Raw genomic sequence first — 24508 nt, 5'->3', positions numbered from 1 at the left:
CTGGACAGACTTTACGTGTTTAGTTGTTGTTTTGTCTTTTATGCCACTCAGTGCATACATAGTATTCTTCCAATCTTTTCCCGTGCATGTTCTGAAGTGTTTTTACATCATTTTTCTCTCCGTTATTACGTCTATTATTGATGATTCTTGTCACTCACATAACTTGCTTTCAATTAAGATTATTGTTCCAATTTTAATTGAAACTCTTGAACTGGTATGAAGCGTACTTTTCAATGCAAAAACTGACCACACACGTCTGACTTTCTCAAACAATTCTGTAAAATAGTATAATTTTATTGAAATTTGGACTAATGATTTCATTGCTCTTGCTCTCTCCGACATAATTCTCACTATTCCATCTTCATTCTCTCTGTTACAGCAAATTTGGCAGTGATCATAATCTTACAACGAAGACGATGTGGTCTCTCTGGATGTATCATTTCCTACGTGGTATCCATGGCGTTAGCAGATCTCTTGGTCATTATAGTTAATGTGATTATAAACCGGACTGCTGGCATTTATCTTCCATTCAGTTTCTTATTCATCACACCGATATGCAGTCTCCGCGTTGTCCTTATTTATTCAGTAATAGATAGTTCTGCCTGGTTAACGGTCGCTTTCACCTTTGATCGATTTGTTGCCATTTGTTGCCAGAAGCTGAAACTAAAATACTGTACAGAAGTTACAGCGAAGTGGGTTATAGGGGGAGTCTGCACGCTGAGCTGTTTTAAAAATGCATTTTTCTATTTTGTATTTGAACCACTGTACATAATTAATGGCGTTCCCTGGTTCTGCGTTCCAAAATTAGTATCTAACACCTCACAGGCCTGGGCCGCATACGATTTGATTCGATCCATTCTCGTCCCCTGCCTCCCATTCATTCTGATTTTACTGCTCAATGCTCTGACTGTCAGGCATATTTTAGCGGCCAATCGAGCCCGCAGGAGACTTCGCACCCAGAGCAATGGAGAGAATCCGAGTGACTCAGAGGTGGAGAAACGGAAAAAGTCCATTATTTTACTTTTTTGCATTTCAGGTAGTTTTCTTCTGCTTTATTCGGTATATTTTGTAACCGTGCTCTATGTCCGAATTGCAAAAGTTACTTATTACTCAGTTTCTGACTATAGCAAGTCGTCCTTCATCCTGGAGGAAACCGGGTATATGCTTCAGTTTCTGAGTTCCTGTATAAATCCTTTTATTTATGCGGGAACCCAGAATAAATTCAGAGACGAGTTAAAGAATTGTTTGAAATATCCACTGAGATTGCTTGTTAAACTTCTGAAGTGTTGATGCTTTATAAATAGTGCCCTGTCCACTGCAGGCACATTCGCTGAAAGCGTCCAGTCATATATCCTCATTCAGTTGTGCAGCCAGGTGAAACCAAACGATTGCTCAGCTGCACCTCTTTCTCCTTGCAGGGCTGTCTAATTAGTCAGAAATTCTCCTGGTGCTATCGCCAGAGCCAAAAAAAACCTCACCACCGCCATGTGGCAATTATTTGTGAGTTCAGTCGCAGCCCTTTGTTTGCCTTTTGCAAAGTCTTATTTGTCAATGTCGCTTACTGTGCACACGGGTGTTTATGCTATCGAAGGTAAACCAGGCTGACAATGTAACACAGCGGCATCTTTCACTCCACTGGTGTTTGCTCACACCCAAGGCCTCCAATCTGACCTGCTCACCTACTTGGACAGCACTTAATCATACAGGTTCTATAACAGTGAGTTATAAATTTAAGCGCTATTGTCAGGCAATCTGTCTTGGAACTGGACATTGACGTCGATTTGGTATAAGAACACACCAGATTACTTGATCAGAACTGACTCGTAGTGATGAGAAATTGATAATTGTGATGTCAATACACTAATGCCCTACTTCCAATCTACTCACAGTGACAATTTCATAATTGAATCGTGAGAATTGCGATGTTTAGAGATGTGAAAATCAGCATGCCATATTCAAATGCAGTCCTGAAATACTATTTCAGATTTGATGATTATCAATTGCCTTAGAAATCTGCCATTAAAAACATTGAGTGATATATTCAAACCTTCTGTATTTAACTACACATGCAATGGCAGCTAACTGACATTTCGATTTAAGTTCAGTGCTTAACCAAGATCCATCAGAAACAATCATAAATTTAGCAGAGTAAAATATGTCACTAATCAATGCTATCAATAAATACGTCACTGCATAACGTTGTGCAACAGGGTTTTGAGCACTCCTGCAGAGTGGGAGCATGTGGCAGGGCTGTAGGACCATGCAATGGCACGACTTGTGAAAGAAGGCTACAGGTTTCATGCTGTAGAATGATACATAACATTGTCCCGCTATTGTTACACATGATGTGAGGGGGATCCAGCGGATTCACATAGGAGGTGGAATAAGATGTGTGACCCTCTGTGCGTTCACACGCAGCCATAGTCATTCACTTGTGGAATGTACAAGAATAAATTCACACGGTCATCCAACCCTCTGAGACAGCATACTGTCAGATCGGACTAGTCTCGACTTGGACTCCCTGTTTGGACAGGACTTCATTCTCACTTTCAACTTTCCGACTCATGGTGTAAACAGGGACTGTGATTGCCTCATCGTATTGTTGCTAGCCTATTAATCCAGAGACCCACGTAAAGTTCTGAGGTCCTGGATTCTAAATAATGTTAAAGTATCTACGGCAGATGGATGGTGTAATTAGAATTCAACGTTTTTTGCGTGGAATTAAGAGTCTGAGGACAACGAACCCGTCCTCGAATGTCCAAACTTCATGCTGTTCACTTTAGAAAAAGAAGCAGTCCTCCTCAACTAGTCTGGCCGGTAAGTAACTCTTCAATGGCTTCTCCAAAATTTTGGATGAGCACTAAATAGTAGCCGAGCCAGTGACGACCTCATCCGATGAATGACTATTTTTCAAAAGAAAATTTCAACATTCGAAGCTGCAAGAACTCCTCAACGATAATGATGTACATGGGTAACTGGGGAGGTAGTGTCTTAAGGGGAGGCGATAGCCGATTAATCCAGTGACCCAGTTAATAGAACATGGAAGATAGAACATTACTGCTCAGGACAGACCCTTCGACTCTCGATGTTGCACCAACCTGCAGAACCACTCCGAAGCCTATCTACACTATTCTTTTTTCATACATCTGTTTGTCCAATGACCAATCAAATGCCGTTAAGGTTGGCGAGTCTACTACTGTTGCCGCCAAAGCTTTCCGCTCCCCTACTACTCTCTGAGTAAAGAAACTATATCTGGCATCTATCCTCTCTCTATTGCCCCTCATTTCAAAGTTATGACATCACGTGATAGCCATGACCATCCTCGGAAAAAGGCTCCCACTGACTACCCGTTCTAACTTCTGATTATCTTATATGACTCAATTAAGTCACCTCTCAACCTTCTTCTCTCGAATGAAAACAGCCTCAAATCCCTCAGCCGTTCCTCATACCAGGCAACATCCTAGCAAATCTCCTCTGAACCCTTTCCAAAATTTCAGCATTCTTTCTCTAATGCAGTGACCAGAACGGTACACAATACTCCAAATGCAGCTGCATCAGAAATTTGCACAGCTGCAACGTGACCTCATGGTTCCGAATCTCACTCCTTCCACAAATAAGAGTTAACACACTGTAAGCCTTCTTAATTACAATATCAGCGTGGGTAGCAACGTTCAGAGATCTATGTAGCTGGACACCGAGATCCCTCTGCTCATCCACACCACCAAGAATCTTCCCATTAGCCCGGCTGTCTTTATTCCTTTTGCACTATCCAAAGTGAATCACCTCACACTTTTCCACATTAACCTACACTTGCCATCTCTCCGTCCAGCTCTGCAACGCATCTATGTTCCTCTACAACCTGCAACATTCTTCAGCACTATATACAACTCCACCGACCCTAGTGCCATCCACAAATTTTCGACCTGATCCGTCTGCGCCCTCATCTAGTTAATTTATACAAGTGACAAACAGCAGTTGACCCAAAACAGGTCCTTGCGGTATACGACTAGTAACTGAAATTCACGATGAATATTTCTCTTCAAACAATAGTTTCTTTCAGCTAACCAATGTCTGATCGAAGTGCTAAATCACCCTCAATAGTATGCCTCCGTATTTTGTGCAATAGCCTATCGCAGGAAATCTGATCAAACGCCTTACTGAAACCCATATACACCACATCAACCGCTTTACCCTCATCCAGCAGATTGGTCACCATCTCTAAAAACTCTATTAGGTTTGTGAGGCGTGGCCTACCCATCATAAAACCGTGCTGACTATTCCTAATCAACGTACTCCTGTGTACAATAATATAAATCCTATCTCTTCTAACATTTCCCAACACGTTACCCACAACCAAAGAAAGGCTCACTGGTCTATAATTATCAATGTCGTCTTTACTGCCCTTCTTGAACAAGGGGAAAACTTTCTATCCTCCACTCTTCTTGCACTTTTCGTGTCAACAATGAGGACATAAAACTCACAGCCAAAGGCTCTGCCATCTCCTCCATGGCATGTCAGAGAATTTTCGGATAACTCCCATCCGGCCCAGGTTCTTAACTATTTTCATACTTTCTAGAATTGCTAACATCTCCTCTTTGTGAAGCACAATACCTTCTCATCTAGTAGCCTATATCTCAGTATTCTGCTCGACTACAACGTATTTTTCTAGTGAGAGTACTTAGGAAAAATATTCATTTAGCACTTCCCATATCTCCTCTGACTCCACACATAACTTTCCAATGTGTTGTTGTGGTTCTATCACACTACTATCATAGGGCAAGCCAGACAGAGAACAGCCAGGGAATTCCTAGAGGCATGGCATTCATCCACAAACTCCATCAACAAACACATCGACCTGGAGCCAATATACCAACCACTACAGCGGACAGCTGAAACTGACAACCGGAAGCGGCAGGGACAGACCACTATAAACACCGGAGGAAACATCAAAGAAGCGCTTTGCAGGAGGCTTCCAAGCACTGATGATGTCGCCTAGCCAGGGGACGAAACGTTTGCAACAAAATCTTCCAGCTCGGCGAACAGAACCACAACAACGAGCACCCGAGCTACAAATCTTCGCACAAACTTTTCCAATGTGTGCAGAATGGTTTCCTGACACACTACGTAGACAAGCCAACAAGGGTCGAGGCCATGTTGAATTTGGAACTGAGTAATGAACCTGGCCAGGTGTGAGATTTGGAGGAAGGTGAGCACTTTGTTGATAGTGACCACAGTTCGGTCATGTTTATTTTATCTATGGAAAGGGATAGGTATATAACGCAGGGCAGGAGTTATTTCTGGGGTAAAGGCAATCATGGTGCGATTATGCAAGATATACGATGCATAGGATGGGGCAGGGAACTGCAGAGGCTTGGCACAATTGAATGCGGAGCTTATTCAAGGACCAGCTACTGTGTTTCCTTGATAATAATGCACCTGTGAGACATGGAGGAAGTGGTAGAGAGGGAGCCGTGATTCACAAAAGAAATTGAATCACTTGTCAAGAGGGAGAAGAAGGCTGATGTTAGGATGAGAAGTGAAGGCTCAGTTCAGGCTCTTGAGAGTTACAAGTTAGCCAGGAAAGACCAAAGAAGAGGGAAAAGAAGAGCCAGCAGGGGACATGCAAAATCGTTGGCAGATCGGACCAAGGAAAACAGGAAAGCTTTCTGTAGGTATATCAGAAATAAAAGAATGAGTGGGGGACGATTAGGACCAATCAAGGAAACGGCTTACTGAAATCCATGTACACGACATCAACCGCTTTACCCTTATCCACCTGTCTGTTCACCATTTCAAAGAACTCAGTAAGGTTTGTGAGACACATTGGACGAAAACTGACCCATTAAAGTACTAGAACTATAGCCATTCCAATCAATATTTGGAAAGTTAAAGTCCACCACAAAAACTAATCTGTTAATGTCTCTCCCATCGATGATCATGTCCACTATCCTTTTCTCTCCATCTCTGGAAGTAGTCGGAGGCATGTAGCAAACTCCCAACATGGTGACCTCTTCTTTCCTGTTACCCACCTCAACCCATATTATCTCAGTCGACAAGTCCTAAAATGCCGTTTCTTCTACAGTAATACTGTCCTTGATTAACAATGCCACATCTCCCCGCTTTTCTGCCAACTTCTCTGTTCTTACTGAAACATCAAAATTCCAGAACTTGCAGCAATCAATCCTGTCCCTTCTCTATTCATGTCTCCGAAATGGCCACAACATCGAACTCCCAGATACCATCCCCTTGCTGCAAGTTCAACCACCTTATTCCGGATGCTCCTGGCAGTGAAGTAGACACAATTAAAACCACCTTCCTCCTTGCCAGTAAAATCCTGAACACTGGAACTACACTTTAGAATCCCATCACTCTGCTGAATTAGGTTAAACCCTCGCAAAGAGCATTAGCAAATTCCTCCCCAACCCCTCCCGGATATTGGTACCTCTCTGGGATCGAGTCGCACCGTGGACGCTGATCAACAGAATGCACTGCATTTGGGAGACACTTTTGGTCTGCTTTTCGGCCGCTCCCTCCTGACAAACCTTTACATAGTCCTTTTGGAATAAGCTCCAAATCCGTATCCCAAAATTGCAGCGCTCTAACTCATTTAACCAATACATTACAATCCTGAAACCGTATAGGGATACCGAATACTTCCTCAAGCCAAACATTTGTCTTCTTCTTGAAGGTGTTTCTTCGACCTTGTTCACAGCGCCAAATGTACCTCTTCGACTTCAAAGAGTGTTTGATCAAAATGTGCTCTGGTGTAATGCAAACATAATGATTTCAATTGCTCGATTTTCATTACTCATTAGCTTTCCTAAGTGCTTCGCTAAAAGTAATTAGATATATTCAAACAAATAAATCTCATATCGTATTGTTATTTGGGGATCCCGTTATGACGGTGAGCAGCTCGACATTAAGTTCCATGGCAGAAGTCACAAATCCAGACTGAAGGTTAATCAAGCTCCAGCCATTTCATTGTGCTTGGCAATCAAATATAATTCCATGTATTGTTGCAAAACAGTCTGTTGTCACTGTAAGGCCATCGTCTTGCAAAAAAAGACTGTAGTCACGTACTTTTTCATTATTCCCCAATTGCTTATTGCTTTGTCTGGTTAACTTTTAATGATCTGGTTTGCAGATCTCGTTTGCGATATCAGGCATGATTACTATATGGCACATCGTACATTTCTTAAGCGATGTACTGGGCTGAAAGGCAACTGCAGCCAACCTTGGCAAGCTTTCAGCATTGATCATCCATATGATCACGGCTCACAGGCAACATGATTCCATACTATTCTGAGACTGTCAATTTGCTGTAGGACAATTGTATTCAGTGTGGCAATTACAGTTGAATACAAACGTCGGCTTAGATCAACATTTTTACAGCAACGTTCAGGATAAAATTTATTCAGGTCACTGGCTTCATGTCCAATCCGGATGAGTCGACAGTTGTTTCAGATTTGTTACGACACTGAGGTGAATCTCTCCCTTAATTAAACCAATCACCGAGAAGAGTTCGCCTCACCTCATAATGTGTTAAAATATGAGTCACAGAGGACTTCCAGATTCCACTATTTAAAGAAAATAACATTAATTTATCTTTATCTCTAAAACTGAACATTGAACGACTACCGTTCACAAATCTAAGACTCCCTTTATCTTAACTGTTTCTTATCTGCCTCCAACTCTATATGAATTTGCTGTTCAAATATGACACTATTAAAAGTAAATCAGCTTACTTTCAAATCCGCACATCTGCTGTTGTCTTCTGTGTCTTTCTTCTTCCAGCTGAAGGTCTCTCTGGATCATCTTCTTACTTTTTTATTGCGAGCATGCTTCATATAAAATGGTACCTTTGATACAGGGTTTCATATGAAGATGTAACTTAGGTAGAGAGTATTTCCGAATTTCTTGGAGAGCAAGATGTTGGTTGGCCTTCACCCCGTGCATTTCTGATTCGATGGCAGTTGCTCTCTAAGCAATTTTCCAAGAGAGCACGTTTTATACCCGCACAACATTGGATCGTCTCATTGGTTCGATAGTGGCAAAACAATAAATTCAAACTCGATTGGGTTTACATATTCTGGGCACAATTTAAAAAGACTGGTTAAATCAGCAAGCAAAACTCGGATATCAATTTCATAGCCAAATGTTATATATTTTCAATTTTCTACTGCACTTTGGGACTGCCATTTAGTCATGCACACAGGTGATTGTTCTTTGTCAGTTCAGAACATCAGCCACTCTCTTTTAAAGGCACATTACAGGCTTTCACTTCATAACAAATGTGAATGAAGACTTCTGAAAGCAGTGGAGAAGTTGCATTACTTGTAATGGATAACCTTAAGACTGCACTGAGGGAGGATATATCAGAGGACTCGTGTAGCGAGACAAAACGGGTAGAACTCAGCAACAGGAAAAGTGAATCATAATTCTGGGCCGCCCAACAGTCAGTGGAAAATAGAGGAGAGACTACGTAGATAGATTTTGGAAAGCCGCAAAAACAGCATGTTTGTTGTGTGGATGATTTTTACTTCCCCTATATTGACTGGGACTCACTCAGTTCGAGGGGCTTGGATGGGTCAGACCTTACGAGGAATATTCAGTGGAGTTTCTTGACACAATATGTAAACAGTCCAAGCAGGGAAGGGGTTGTAGTGGACCTGGTTTTGGAAAATAAGCCCGGCCTGGTGAGTGAAGTTTCAGCGGGGGAGAATGTCAGGAGGTGTAACCATATTAGCGTGAGATTTAAGCAGTCCTTGGATGAAGGTGTTAAACTGGGGGAAGGCGCACTAAAATGATAATAGGCCGAAAGTGGAGAATGCTGATTGGCGGCATCTGTTTGAGGGTAAATCCACGTGGGACAGGCGAGAGTATTTCAATTGCCAGTTGATATGATTTCAGGAGCAACATGTTCCTGCGAGAATGAATATTTATGACAAGTTATGTGACCCTTCGATGGCCAGGCATGTTATGATCTTGGTCAAAAACAAAAAAGGAAGCATATATAAGGTCGAGGAGAATGGGAACTGACGAGGCCCTTGAGTTATGTAAGGAAAGTGGGAAGACTGTACAGAAGGAACTAGAAGGGCTGAAAAGGCCCATGAAAAGACATGAGCAAACAGAACGAAGAGAATCCCAACACTTTGTATACATATATAAAAAAGCAACACGGTGCTTTTTTTATTCATTTGTGAAACTTGGGCGTCGCTGGCTGGCCAGCATTGATAGCCCATTCCCATCTGCCCTTGCGAAGATGGTGTTGAGCTGCCTTCTTGAATCGCTGCAGTTCCCTTGCTGTGGATTGACCCACAATGTTGGGAGGATGGGAATTCCAGGATCCTGACCCAACGACTGTGAAGGAACGTTGATACATTTCCAAGTCAGTGTGATAAATGGCTTAGAGGAAACTTGCAGGTGGTGGTGTTCCCAAGAACGTGCTACCCTTGTCCTTCTCTCTGGAGGTAGTCGTGTGTTTGGAAGGTTCTGTCGAAAGACTTTTGGTAAATGTCTGCAGTGCATCTTGTAGATAGTACACATTGTTGCTATTGAGCGCCAGTGGTGGAGGCAATGAATGTTTGCAGATGTGGTATCAATCAAGAAGGTTGCTTTGCCCTGGATGGTGTCACGCTTTATGAGTATTGTTGGAGATGCACCAATTCAGGAAAGTGGGGTGTATTCCATCGCACTCCTGCCTTGTGCCTTGTAGACGGTAGTTAGACTGTGGGATGTTAGGAGGTGGGTTATTCGCCTCAGTATCCCGAGTCTCTGACCTGCTTCTGTATCCACTGTATTAATCTGGTGAGTCCAGTTGAGTTTCTGATCAATGGTAACCCCAAGGATGTTGAAGGTGCGGAATTCAGTGATGGTAATACCGTTGAGCTTCAAGGGACGGTGGTTATTGGTGAAGGTCATTGTCTGGCATTTTTATGGCGTAAATGTTACCTGCCACTTGTTCGCTCAAGCCTGGGTATTGTCTAGGTCTTGTTGCAGTTGAGCATGAACTGCTTCAGTCTTTGAGTAGTGGGGAATGGCACTGAACACTGTAATCATCGGTGAACATTCCAACTTCTGACAGAGGGAAGGGCATTGATGACGCAATTGAAGAGTGTTGGGCCGAGGACACTACCCTGAGGGTGTCCTGCAAAGATGTCCTGGAGCCGAGATGACTGACGCTCCACCACCTCAACCATCTTCCTTTGTGCCAAGTATGACTCTAATGAGTGGAATCTGTGCCACAGAAACCCATTTGTTCCTGTTTTATCAGGACTCCTTGATGCGATATTCAGTCAAATGTGGCCTTGAAGTCAAGGGCTGTCACTCTCTCCTCACCTCTGGAATTCAACTCTTTTGCTCAAGTTTGAAACAAGGTTGTAATGAGATCAGGAGATGAGTGACCCTGGCGAAACCCAAACTGGGTGTCACTGAGCAGGTCGTTACTGAGCAGGTGCTGCTTGATAGCAATGTTGAAGACACCTTCAGTCACTTTACTGATGATGGAGAGTAGACTAATTCTGCAGGAATTGGCTGGAATGGATTTGTCCAGCTTTTTGTGGACAAGTCATAACTGGGCAATTTTCCACATTGTCGGGTAGATGCCAGTGTTGTTACTGTATTGGAAAAGCTTCGCTCAGGGAGCAGCAAGTAGTGGAGCACACGTCTTCAGTAATATTGCCGGAATGTTATCAGGGTCCGTTGCCTTTGCAGTACCCAGTGCTTGCAGCCCTTTCTTGATAACACGTGGAGTGAATCGAATTGGTGGAAACCGATATCTGTGGTACTGGGAACCACTGGAAAAGCCCGAGATGGATCATCCACTCGGGTACTTCTGACTGTCGATTGTTGGGAATGCATCAGCATTCTTATGTTTTCTACTGATGTGCTGGGCCCATCCATCATTTAGGATGGGGATATTTGTGGAGCCTTCTCCGCCAGGGAGTAGTTGAATTGTCCACCAACTTTCACGAAAGGATGCGGAAGGAATGCAGATCTTAGATCTGATCCGCTGGTTATGAGGTTGCTTAGCTCTATCAGTTACTGTTTTTGCCGTTTGGCATGCAAGTAGTCCTGTTTTGTACCTTCACCAGGTTGATACCTCATTTTCAGGTATGCCTGATAGCAACACATACGGACCAAACAATGATCTGCAGAAGCAATCATTCCAAACTCCACAAACGAAGCTGCATTAGAAAATTATTTCAACGAACCACCACACACTGCAGCACAGAGGAACAACGCAGAGCAGAGGAAAATCACCGCTACCGTGTATTCAAAAAGAAAGGGGACCCAATGAACACAGTCTGCTGATTTCTGAGCAACAAACCCAAACAAGCAGACAAAACACGTCCAGTAACCCAAGCCACTCTCTCACACATCAAAGACATCTCGGAAATGACTGCCAGACTACTCAGACCCTTTGGCATCATGGGACGCCACAAATTCACCAACACACTAAAATAGCACTGAATGAACTTGAAAGACCCTATACAGATAACAAACAAAATTAATATCATCTACAAGAACTATAACAAGCAATACATTCGACAAACAGGCAGAAAACTAACCATCAGGATACATGAATTTCAACTAGCCACAAAATTACATGACCTACTCTCACTCATATACCTACATACAGATGAGAAAGGACACCACTTTGACTGGGACAACACATCCATCTTCAGACAAACCAAACAGAGAGACACACAAGAATTCCGAGAAGCGTGGTATTCCAACCTGAACTCTGTCAGCAAACACATTGACTTGGATCCCGTTTACCACCTCCTGAGAAAAATAACAGGAAATGACATCACCATAGGAAATAAAATCACCAACTAAAGGAAACTAAACAATTTAAATAGAAAATGGTCTTCAGCACCAATGCTTCATTCGGACACTCACTGAAGATGTTACCTAGTATGGTGACGAAACGCCTAAAAACGAACTTTCCAGCTCAGCGAGCAAACCTGCATCGATATTTGTTTTGGATTCAAAACCGTGCATTTGTGCAATATTTTGCCTCGACCAATGATTTATACCAGGTAATTTTAAAGATTGGGGATACAACTTCGGTTCTGGTTTCTTATGAGAAGCAGTTGGTTCAGTTACCACCTCTGGCACTTAGTTAACACCAGTAAAAGACTTGATGTGACAACATTATATGAGACAGACTTAACTTCAACATTTTTCACTTAGGAAAGGCTGCCAACGTGAAGTTCTGTTTAAATATTCAGAAGTTTTTCATAAATGTTGAAGGTCTATGAGAGGGGATAAGGCCACCTTGCATGGTGACGGGTTTAGAAAGTTTGCTGATGACACGAAGTTTGGTGGAGTTGTGAACAGTCTGGAGGGTTGTCGTAGGTTGCAACGGGACATTGACATGATACATAGTTGGGTTGATAAGGGGAGATGGAGGTCAACCTGGAAAAGTGTGAAGTGATTTATTTTTGGAAGTTCGAATTTGAATGCATATTACAGAGTTACTGGCGGAATGTTTGGCACTGTGTAGGAACAGAGGGATCTTGTGCTCTTCATACATAAATCCTTCAAACTTCTCAACACTTTGATAGATTTGCTAAGATGCAATATGGTGTGTTCGCTTTCATTCGCTAGGGGATAGAATTTCAGAGCCATGAGGTTATGCTGCAGCTCTGTAAAGCCCTGTTTAGACTGCACTTGGAATGTAGTGTTCAGTTCTTGTCGCCTCATTATAGAAAGACCGTGCAAGCTTTAGAGAGTGTGCAAAGGTGAATCGCCAGAATATTGCCTGGACTGGAGAGCATGTTTCATGAAGAAAGGTTGAAGGAGCAATGGCTTTTCTCATTGAAGCGAAGAAGCCTGAGAGGTGACTTGATAGAGGTGTACGTGGCTATGCGAGGCATATATAGAGCGCATAAAAAGGGATCTATTTCCCAAGGCAGAAATGGCTATTGCGAGAGTGCGTAATTTTAATGCGATTAGAGGAAGGATTAGTGGAGATGTCAGATGTATGTTCTTTACACAGAGAATGGTGGGTGCGTGGATGGTACTGTCAATAGTGATAGTAGATTCGATTACACAAGCGACATGTAAGCGATTCTTGGATAGGCACATAGATGATAGCAAAATGAAGGGTTCGTTTGATTTTCGAATGGGAAAAAATGTCGGCCCAACGTCGAGGGGTAAAGACCCTATACTGTGCATTACTGTTCTAGGTTCTCTGTTCTAAATTAGTCAGGCCTGTTCAGTGGCATTTGCCTTAAATGCAAAAGCAGACACAGACATGCGGAGGCTGGAAAGTGAAGGAAACACAACACAATTACACGTTGCAGAATGGACATCACCGTTTACACCAATTTTGATGCCTGATATCTCGGGTCACATTTGTGGGGATTTCAAACAAATGCTAAACCACATTTTGCAGTTGGTTAAATGCCCAAATGTTTTTCTCAAGAAAGTGAACACCTTCGAAGGAAAAAACATGTTCTATGCACCACATGTGACTTACTTGGACTACAGAATCATCAGAATCAGGACACAATAGGTTGGAAGATTAAGTGAGGGCAATCACATGTGCCCTGACTTCCACATCTCGAGACGTTTCGGACCATTCCTGAATTAGTGAATTATTACAGAAAAAAATCCATATAAATTGCCCTCCATCCTGGCAACCTAACACCTGCGATTGACAACGATCAGCCTTGGAAATGGTCTCCGACACAGGACGTAACTTTCGGGGAAGTGAAGAAGCAGCCAGCGTCGGCACTATACACCCCAAGTGAAGTGAGATGCTTACATGCGACGCCTCCCCATACAGTATCAGGATTGCATTAGCTCACTGGTGGCCGAGAGAAGAGGAAAGCCGGATTGCATATGCTTCCCGGACTTTGGCTGATGCCAAATGAAAATACACACAGATAGAGGAGGAAGGTATGCCAGTCATCTTTGCTGCAAGAAGATTTCAGCAGTACCTTTATGGATGTATATTTTGCAATAGTAAGGGAACACAGCTCCTGCTGGGACGACTCATAGAGGACAGGGCTTTGCTGCCCGTAGCATCAGGTCGATTTCTGCAATAGGCTCTTATTCTGATACAGCAAAATTGCAGATTGGAACACCAACCAGGAGGCTAAGGACATATGGAGATGAACTGAGCCACCTCACACTGGCAGATACTCAACCACTAGTGCTGCTGCTACGAATGGAATCTGTTCTGGTTTTAACCTTTCGGGCCAATGTTCTCGTGACCACGAAGAGTATCAGACTAGGGACACAAAATGATCCCATCCTAGCAAAGCTAAACCAGCTGGTGAAGATGGGGGGAATCTCAATCAGAATTGAAACTCTCCTGAACCTTATCAGATCACCGTAAAAGTTGTCACATCATTGTGGGGAGCAAGAGCAATTGTCTCGAGTAAAGTTCACCACCAGATACTGAGTTATCAAGAGGTTACTAAAATGATGATATTGGTGGCTAGCATTGGTTGCAGAAATATCTACATTAGTGGGGCAGTGCCCAAATTTTCAAGAGGAACAAAGGTTACTGACAGCACCTCCCAGACATGCGCGAGAATTTTCAGTAAGCCCTGGACTCGGGTGCACTCAGGTCTGGTCATGAAGTCTGTATGCTCAGTAATTATGGATGTCCACTCGAAGTGTTTGGAATTGTAAAGAGTTCAGTCATCAAACACGGAGACAACATTTGAAAATCTGCGAGCAATGCTTTGGAATACTCAGAATTACTGCCACAGACAGGGGTAATCGTTTACCAGCAGGATATTCAATCATTTCCTGAATTCGAAAGACATTTCCATGCCATCCATCATCCCATGGTCTGGTGGAGAGAGCAGTCCCAACTTTGATGGGATGCTCAAAGAAACAACCTACAGCCTCACTCGCCACCAAACAGATCAAGGAGAGCTAGGAGAGACTGTTCTGAAGATGTATATGGACGACATGCAGGCGGTGAACTCGCAAATCGGAAAAGAGCAAAGCATACCGAGTTTCTGCGCAAGTCCAACAAGGCTGTCAGAATCCATGGGTTCTCAGCATAGCACTGTAGAAACATTTGAGGAAGAGATGGACACGACAGATGTTACAGACTCAACGTTGTTACTGCCTGAATGAGTTGAATCTGTTCTGAGTCATTCCTGGCATAGGTGTTGGGCGACAGTCTCGTTCAGACCGTCAGTATTCAAGGCGGAATCGAAGGAACTGGACCTGGTGCAAAAATGTCAGGAGGGTTGCAGGAAACAGAATGGTCATACGTCTCAGGATTTCAAGAGGATATTCATGTAGTGATTGGAACGAGGCGGTCAGGTCATAGGATTGGGGCTGTTAAGTTGGTCCACTCAGGGAGCCCCAGCTGACAAATAAACAGGAATGTCAGGGCTCCTGTTCAATCTAGGAGCTGGCTGTGAACCAGCTCGATAATTGACATGTACAATGCACATCTAAATAATCAGTGGCTTGGGTTCGTGTTGCAATGTAAGCCTTCATGTCGTCCATATCCACTGTTCCCTGCCTACTCATCCATCTGTTAAAATGCACCTTAAAACCTCACAAATGTTCACCTGTACATTTTCGTACCATTCGTGTTGAGCTGGACTTCGTGTGTTGAAATCAGAAATGCTGCGTAAAATCTTGACAACGCAATATATCTGTGGAACGCTGGCCCCGTGTCGGACCAATGCAATTACATTGTAATAGATGTGGCAACACTGAATGGAAAGTGGCTGACTTGTAGTAAATCATACTTCACGTGAATACGTTAAACAGAAGTGTTCATATGAAGTCTTAATGTAGATTTAATCAACTGGTGTCCTAAATGGATATAACTGCTCTGATCTATTAAAATCCACATGGATTTTCATGTTGGTGGACTGGAACCGTTCGTGCTGAACTTAAACATGATGAACCATATCGTAACACATTGATGAACACACACAGTACTGAACCTGAATCTCCCTGTACGAAATGTAATTGCGGTGAAATTACAATAATGCACAATGAAACCAGTCAAGGTGAAGGCATCTTAAACGCATCTGCAAATCCATCCGGAAAGACAGATGTTTTACTGCATCAGTCTTGACTGGACTCATGTTGCACCTGAATCATGATCGAAAGGATATAATAATAATGGTAGAACTTGACTGTGCTTTCGTTGAAATATTCGTTTATCTCATTAAAGTTTCCAGAGAAAGCCACTAATATGTTCTGAAGCCAATATTCAGGTAACAATGATTTTTATGACGAAATAATACCTTGATCCTCATGTAATCGCTGTGCATGTCACTTTAGATCAATTTGAGGCCCCAAATATCCATTCCAATTAAAAGTGCAACAATCAGAAACAGTACTAATCTGCTTCTTGCAATTAAAGTCATGATGGAAAAAGCAAGTCGAACTAATTAACTCCCTGAAGTCTGAAATGCATATGCAACCATGTATAAATGTAGTCATGTTTCGATGATTCATGGACGGTGCTCAGAACATCTGTCAGAAATGCATGAGATACCAAGAGGTTTGGTCTTTGCCATTTATTATCCAGTCCTTGCAGATATTGGTCTTCCAGGTAAAATGTTGAGAGTTCCTCACATAGAGATACTGTTTAGCTGCGTCAGTTCTCCAGTTTCACCAGTATCACGAGGCCGGTAGCAATAAATATTGTTTCTCCAATTCAATATGCCATAACAGTTGGCTTCAACGTTGTGATGTGCTCCGTGAAGGCGGATACATGTTGTAATACATTTCTGATGTGTCAACGCTTTAATAGAAGAAATAAGTTGTAAAGTCGATCCAATTCAGCTGCATTATTGGCAACATGTTACTTGGTAAATCACTAAGCAGTTATTATCCTGTAACAGTAGATCCATCGCAGCATTATTTAGACAATTTTCTCTTTATCATCACATTTTAATTTTTCTTTGCGAAGTTTATTTCCACAAATATCCCATCATATATTTGGATTGATCGTGCAATTTTCTTTGAATGAAAGGGAAAATCTGCATGAATGCATTATTGCTTCAGTAGTTTGAACTGTTGACCAATTTCCATCTGCATTTAATGACTAATTTCAAAGAAGGGGAATAATTAGAATTCGAAATGTTCAAAGATATATAACAACATTGTATTTCTCCTTTAACCGAAGATGGGGATTTGCCACTAATGCACAGAGCGCATTTGTTTTTGTTTTCAGTCGCTAGTGCTCGCAGTTTCAACGCTGCACGTTCACTCTACATTAACTGTTTCTGATTGTTCTAATGTGATGATTGCTGATGTGGGGTTTCCAGCTAATACCGACTTTCGATATGAGCTTAAACTGTTTCTAGTTTTGTTGTTCTTCTAAAATGGAATGAATCTCTACACTTTTTGGCATTTCTGGTATTGCATTTGCAAGGTTTAATTTTTAAAATGCAAATGAGAAATGAGTCGTTATTTACCCTGACGGTGCAATGAACCACTGATGAAGTGCTGCACTGCAGGAAGGTCTTTCCCCGAAAAAACTTCTCATCACCAGCCAGTTTCTATGCTTTCCATCGACACCACAAATGAGAGGTCATTCTCACATGAACAGCTCGGTCATCGAATCAATCCCAGAGTGAATTCTGTGAAGTTGGAGGGTTGCATGTTTCCACTTTATTTCCAATGTAATATTCGAAGGTTTCATGTCTGCTTTTCCAACAGTGAAAAGAATTACATGAATTTATTGAAATAAAATTGGACTAAATTCATGCTATTGTCAGTTTCCACTGTACTGTCCGTGCATTGTAGATTGCCTCTTTCAACGTATTCTCTTTGTTGGGATGATTTGCTTTACTTCGGTATTTCTTATGCTTGTAATATATTAAATCCATTTTTAAAATTTATTCTTGCCTTTGAATGGGACTCAACTAAATGAAGTGGTGAATTGTTGGTGGGTGATATGTAGCTGTCTGCAAAGATTTTTATATAGTATTCCTGTGGCGTCAATAATTTGGTTTCCTCGTTTCAATGTTTAATTTAAAAATCAATTATTCCACAAAATAAGGAATGATGTCCAAGTTATAGTTTCCTTCTAAACTCTTGAAACTTCTGAAAACTTCAGTAATATGAGAAACCTGATTGTAATCAAAAGGAGAAATGGTCCAATTGTAACTCGCTGTCTTTCTTTCTTCCAGCTAATCTAGCAGTGATTGCAATCCTATCTCGAAGAACCTGTGGTCTCTCGAGCTGCATCACTTACTACTTGGTGGCAATGGCAGCAACAGATCTCCTGGTCATGGTCACAGCTGTGATTTTAAATCGCATTGTTGGGATTTATTTCCCATCCAGTTTCCTTTCTATCACACCAGTGTGCAGTTTTCGTGCTGCATTAAATCTGGCAGTTATTGACAATTCCGCCTGGTTAACTGTCGCTTTTACTTTTGATCGATTTGTGGCTATATCTTGCCACAACCTGAAAGTAAAATATTGCACCAGGAAGGTGGCAGCGTGGATGATAGGAGTTGTGTCTACTCTGTGCGGTATAAAAAATATTTTCATATATTTTGAATTTGAACCCAGATACGTAATCAACAATACACCCTGGCTGTGCAGCATAAAGGATGTATGTTATACATCACCTGCTTGGGTTGCATATGACTGGATCCGTTCTATTTTAAATCCATGCCTCCCTTTTGTTCTAATTTTAATACTAAATGCACTGACTGTGAGACGCATTGTCTTGGCCAACAGAGCCCGTAAGAGACTCCAGCTTCAGAAAATTGTAGAGACTCAGCGTGACCCAGAGATGGAGAAACGGAGAAAGTCCATTATTTTACTCTTCTCCATCTCAGGCACTTTCATTCTACTATATATGTTATTTTTTGTAAACATTCTCTACGTTCGAATTGCGAATGTTACTTATTCCTCAGGATCCACATTTTATTTGCAACAAACTGGATATATGCTCCAGTTATTGAGTTCCTGCATCAACCCATTTATATATGCTGTAACGCAGAACAAAATTAGAGATGAATTAAAGAAATTTACTTTGAACCTATTTATTAAAATGTTTAAGTATTGATAAGAGGATGACCCAGAATCATTTGTATGCTTTAGGGCAGCATATCCTGCTCTCTACACACAGCTACACATGAGAGCTTTTTCAGACATTGCCTTCGTGTTAAATTCTGAAATGTACGAAGAATGTTGCAAGGCTATAAAAGCACGTGTGGTAATTTGTTTTCAGTTGATTTCTAATTGTCCTTCCCCTGCTTATTCAGGATATGTCCAGAATGTTGATGACTAAAGTGGGATTGACAGTGGGTACTCAGTCGGAATTGTTTGGGATTATTTTTGTTCATTTTTTCCTATTTGGAGACTGTTGCAAACAACTACAGCCATTGTTGCTTATTTGTAATTCTTTCTCAAATCAGAAACATAGGTGCAAGTTTGGCCATCAGTACCGCACCTTTATCCAGAACGGTATAAGTTGTGGAAGTTATGTTGAATACTCACAGACTTCTGAATCAGTAGCTGTACCTTTAGTCATGCTGACGATTAAAGAGTCCTGCCATCATTCTGACACTGTGCGTAGCTGATGTTGCCATTGTCTTTCAAATAATAGGCACAGTAATCTTTCACTGCCCTAGCAGCTGCTCAAATATAGAACAAGAATAAAAAACAAAGAAAATTACAGCACAGAAACGCGCCCTTCAGCCCTCCAAGACTGCGCAGATCCAGATCCTCTATCTAAACCTGTCGCCTATTTTCTAAGGGCCTGTATCCGTTTGCTCCCTGCTTATTCATGTATTGTCCAGATACATCTTAAATGATGCTATCGTCCCGCATCTACCACTTCCACTGGCAATGCATTCGAAGCACCTATCACTTTCTACCTAATAAACTTTCCACACGTATCTCCCCGAAAAGATGCCCCACGCAGCTTGAACTCATGACCCCTAGTAATTGAGTCCCCGGTCTGTGAAAAATATTCTTGCTCTCCAACCTGTCTCTACCTCTCATGATTTCAGGACCACAATCAAGTACCCCTCAACTTCTGTCTTTCTAATGTAAATAATCCTAACCTATTCATACTATCTACAGTGAGTGCTCTCCATACCAGGCAACATCCGAGTGAACCGCCTCTGCACCCTCTCCAAAGCATCCACATCCTTTTCATAATGTGGTGACCAGAGCTCTACGCAGTATTCCAAATGTGGCCAAACCAAAGTCTTATACAACTGTAACATGACCTGCCAAATCTTGTACTCAATTCCCCGTCCGATGAAGACAAGCATGCCATATGCCGTCTTGACTACTCTATCGATTTGCGTTGCCACCTTCAGAGAACAAAGGACCTGAACACCCAGATCTCTCTGTACAACAATTTTCCCCAGAACCTTTCCATTTACCATATGGTTAGCTCTTGAACGGTATCTTACAAAATGCATCAACTCACACTTGCCTGGATTGAACTTCATCTGTCATTTCTCTGCCCAACTTTCCAAACTATCTATATTCTGCTGCATTCTCTGACAGTCCCCTTCACTATCTGGTACTCCACCCGTCTTCGTGTCTTCTGAAAACTTCCTAATCCATTCAATTCCGACTCTCTGTCTCCTGCTGCTCAGCCAGTTCTTTATTCGTCTAGCTCGTACACCCTGAAGCCCATGTTACTTCACCTTCTCCACCAGTCTACCATGGGGAACCTTAGTAAACGCCTTACAGAATCCCATGTATATGACATCTACAGCTTTTCCCACATCAATTAACTTTGCCACCTCCTCTCCGAATTGTATTAAGTTGGAAAGATATGACCTTCCCTGCACTCAGCTTGAACTCATGACCCCTAGTAATTGAGTCCCCCGCTTTGTGAAAAATATTCTTGCTATCCAACCTGTCTATACCTTTCATGATTTCGTGGACCACAATCAAGTCCCCCTCAATTTCTGTCTTTATAATGTAAATAATCCTAACCTATTCATACTATCTACAGCGAGTGCCCTCCATACCAGGCAACATCCGAGTGAACCTCCTCTGCACCCTCTCCAAAGCACCCGCATCCTTTTCATAATGTGGTGACCAGGGCTATACGCACAAAACCATGTTGCCTGTCACTGATAGGCCCATTTTCTTCCAAATGGGAATAGATCCTACACCTCAGTATCTTCTCCAGCACCTTCCCTACTGCTGACGTCAGGCTCACCAGTCTGAAATGACCTGTATTATCCCTGATAAACCTTCTTGAAAAAGGGTGCAACATTAACACTTCTCCAGTCCTACGGGACCTCATCCTTGTTCAACGATGCTGCAAATATATTTGTTAAGGCCCCAGCTATTTCCCCTCTCGCTTCACTCAGTAATTTGACATAGATCCTGACTGGACCTGTGCACCTGTCTACCTTAATGCCTTTTAGAATACCCAACACTTCCTCTCTACTTCTGCTGGCTTGACCTGGAGCAATCAAACATCGATCCCTAACCTCAATATCTACCATTTCACTCGCCTCGGTGAATACAGATGCAAAGTACACAGTAAGAATCTCTTCCATTTTATCTGCCTCTGCGCACAACTTTCCTCCTTTGTCCTTGAGTGGGCCAACCCTTTGTCTAGTTACACTTTTGGTCGTTAAAGATGAATAAAGGCTTTGGCGTTTTCTTTAACCCTGTTTGCTGAAAATAACTCATGACCACTTTTACCTCTCTCAATTATTCGTTTCAGATTGGTCCTACAGTCCCAATATTCTTCCCAAGCTTCGTCTGTCTTCAGTCGCCGAGGCCTTATATATGCTTCCTTTTTCCTCTTAGCTAGTCTCACAATTTCAGCTGTCCTCCATGGTTCCCTAATCTTGCCATTTCTATCCCTCATTTTCAAAGGAACATGTCTCTCTTGCACTCTAATCAACCTCTCACATGTCAAATGTCGATTTACCTTCAAACAGCTGCTACCAATCCATATTTCACAGCTCCTGCTGAATTTTTGTACAGTCGGCCTTCCCCCAAAATGATACAAGATGGTTCAGATAAGGTGATGGACAGTTACAGATTGGCTCGGAAGGATTTAAAGAGAGACTTAAGAAGAGCAAAGAGAGGACATGAACAGTCTTTAGTAGGTAGAATAAAGGAAAACCTCAAGGTTTCTATAGGTATTAGATTCGGCTCCCTACAGTATAGAAACAGGCCCTTCAGCCCAAGTCCACACTGACTCTCCACACAGTAACCCATCCAAACCCGTTCCCCTGCATTTACCCCTGACTCATACAAATAACACTATGGGCAAATGAATTGGTCAGGTGAATTGGCCGTGCTAAATTGCCCGTAGTGTTAGGTAAGGGGTAAATGTAGGGGCATGGGTGGGTTGTGCTTCGGCGGGTTGGTGTGGACTTGTTGGGCCGAAGGGCCTGTTTCCACGCTGTAATGTAATCTAATCTAATCTAAAAAAAATGAGCTACTCGTCTACTTTTGCTCCTTCTAGAATTGATAATATCTCTTCCTTATTAACCTCGATGCTTTCTAGTATAATATCTTGTATCTTATTCTTCTCCTCTGCAGTATTCTCTTTTTTTCCTGCCAATGTACTTAGCTCAGCCACATTAGGGAGATATAGACAATCCTTAGATAAGCACATTGATGATGATGGGATAGTGTAGGGGTGGGCTTAGATTAGTTCATAGATCGGTGCTCCATCGAAGGCCGAAGAGACTGTTCTCCACTGTATTGTTCTATATCCTTCCATTAGGACCACTCTCATCTTTGTCCATGAGTATTCTAAAACTTACTGAATTGAGATCTGTATTTCCAAAATAATTCCCGACTGAAACCTGAACCACCTCGCCGGGCCAGAATGGCCCCTTCCTGAGTTGGATGGTTGACGTACTGCTCGATGAAACCCGCCTCGACGTTCAACACAAATTCAATAAACTTCATCATCCGCCAATTTGAGTTAATGATGGGCCAGATAACAACTTACAATGGTACGTTATCATTTAAAGTTCGTAATAAGGGCAGACGCTGCAATTTCTTTGAAGAGGAGCTTCCAGAGACAGTCATGAATAATGCTTTTCAATGTTCACCAAACGAGATCGTTTACAGAGACCTGTGAGGGAAAAAAGGCAGATACCTGCAACTGATTACAGAGTCGGAGTAGCACTGCTGCATTGTCACAAGAAGGCATGGTCTGCAAGCATTTTTTTGTGCACTTGCTATTGCCAGAGCTTCCAAGGGTCCAACACTGAATGCATCTTGGACGCAAAGTTGCATACTGCCTCCCCGAAAAAAAGCTTGAAGAAACTTTTAAGTTATGAGTTATGAAAGGACCTAGGATATGTTCCTACAAACAGACGGATAAGGACAGTTTACTCAGATAACTCGATGAATGATAGTCAAGTAAAAAGCTGTGCAGCTTATGTCAGCAAAGATATGTCCCTGGTGCCAATGGAATACCAGCATGTCCATGATATTCCAAATGGATGAGACCAGGTGGAAAATGCCGCTAAGAAATTTATACAACTGCAAAGTGAACTTATGCAATGCCATAAATGTATTCTCTTATATTTGGTACCGGAGTCCTTCTGTTGAGAGGTGTTTGCTGGTTTGGGGGGTACTGCCTAATTATCTCTGGGTATCTTATGCAGCCTATCTTCACATTGCTGCAACTGAGTGTCTCGTAGAACCAGTGAAGAACTCTGATTGTAGTGCAGATCGAGTAAATCATTTTGTCCTGAATAGTATCAACATCTTGAGCGATCTTGAAGCTACACGTATCCAGGCAAATGAAGTGCATTCCACCCTAACTTGGTTTCTAAGATGGTGCAAGCCTTTTAGGAGGTCCGGTGGAGAGTTACTGGCAGCATGATTCCTAATCTCTGAGTTGCTCTCGTGGAGACAGCATTAATGTAATTAGTTCAGATCAGTTCCGCATTAGGATGTTGACAGTCAGTGGTGGTTGTGTAATTGAGTGACACGAGACAATGCTCAGGTTGTCTTCTGTTTGAAATAGTCCATGCCTGACACTCCTCTGGAGTGAAACGCACTTGTGTCTTTTGTCATCTCAGACTTGGTTAACATCATGGTGTTGCGTGTTTATGTGTGGACTGCTTCAGTACCAGAAGAGTGGTCATTGTGCAATCATGGGCAAATATCCAACCTCGGATCGAGTGATGATGTAAAGCCGCTGAAGCTGAAGGTTGGGCCGAGGACAGTACCCCTGTGAAACTCCTGCAGTGATATCCTCGAGGCGGTTTGACAGACCTGCAAAGACCACAGTTTTTTCTCAAGCCAAAATACAAACCTCGACAGTTACCTCCTGTTTCCCACTGACGTCAGTTTAGATAGAACTCCATCGTGCCATACTCTGTCGAATGTAGCTGCATTTTCAATTTCAAGTGCAGTCACTTCCAACTCATCTCCGAAATCGAGCTGTTTTTTTTTTAAATTGAGGTTCTTAAACACTGTTGATGTCACTTTCCATCACTTTAATGATGAGACTAGTCTCATGGAACAGTAAAAGTCGTAATTGATTTTTTTTCCTTTTTTTGTGTGTGTGCAACATACACGGTGGTAT

Source organism: Chiloscyllium plagiosum, chromosome 44 (assembly GCF_004010195.1).
Source record: "Chiloscyllium plagiosum isolate BGI_BamShark_2017 chromosome 44, ASM401019v2, whole genome shotgun sequence".
NCBI classification, from domain to species: Eukaryota; Metazoa; Chordata; class Chondrichthyes; order Orectolobiformes; family Hemiscylliidae; genus Chiloscyllium; species Chiloscyllium plagiosum.
Note: the sequence above shows the minus strand (reverse complement) of the source record.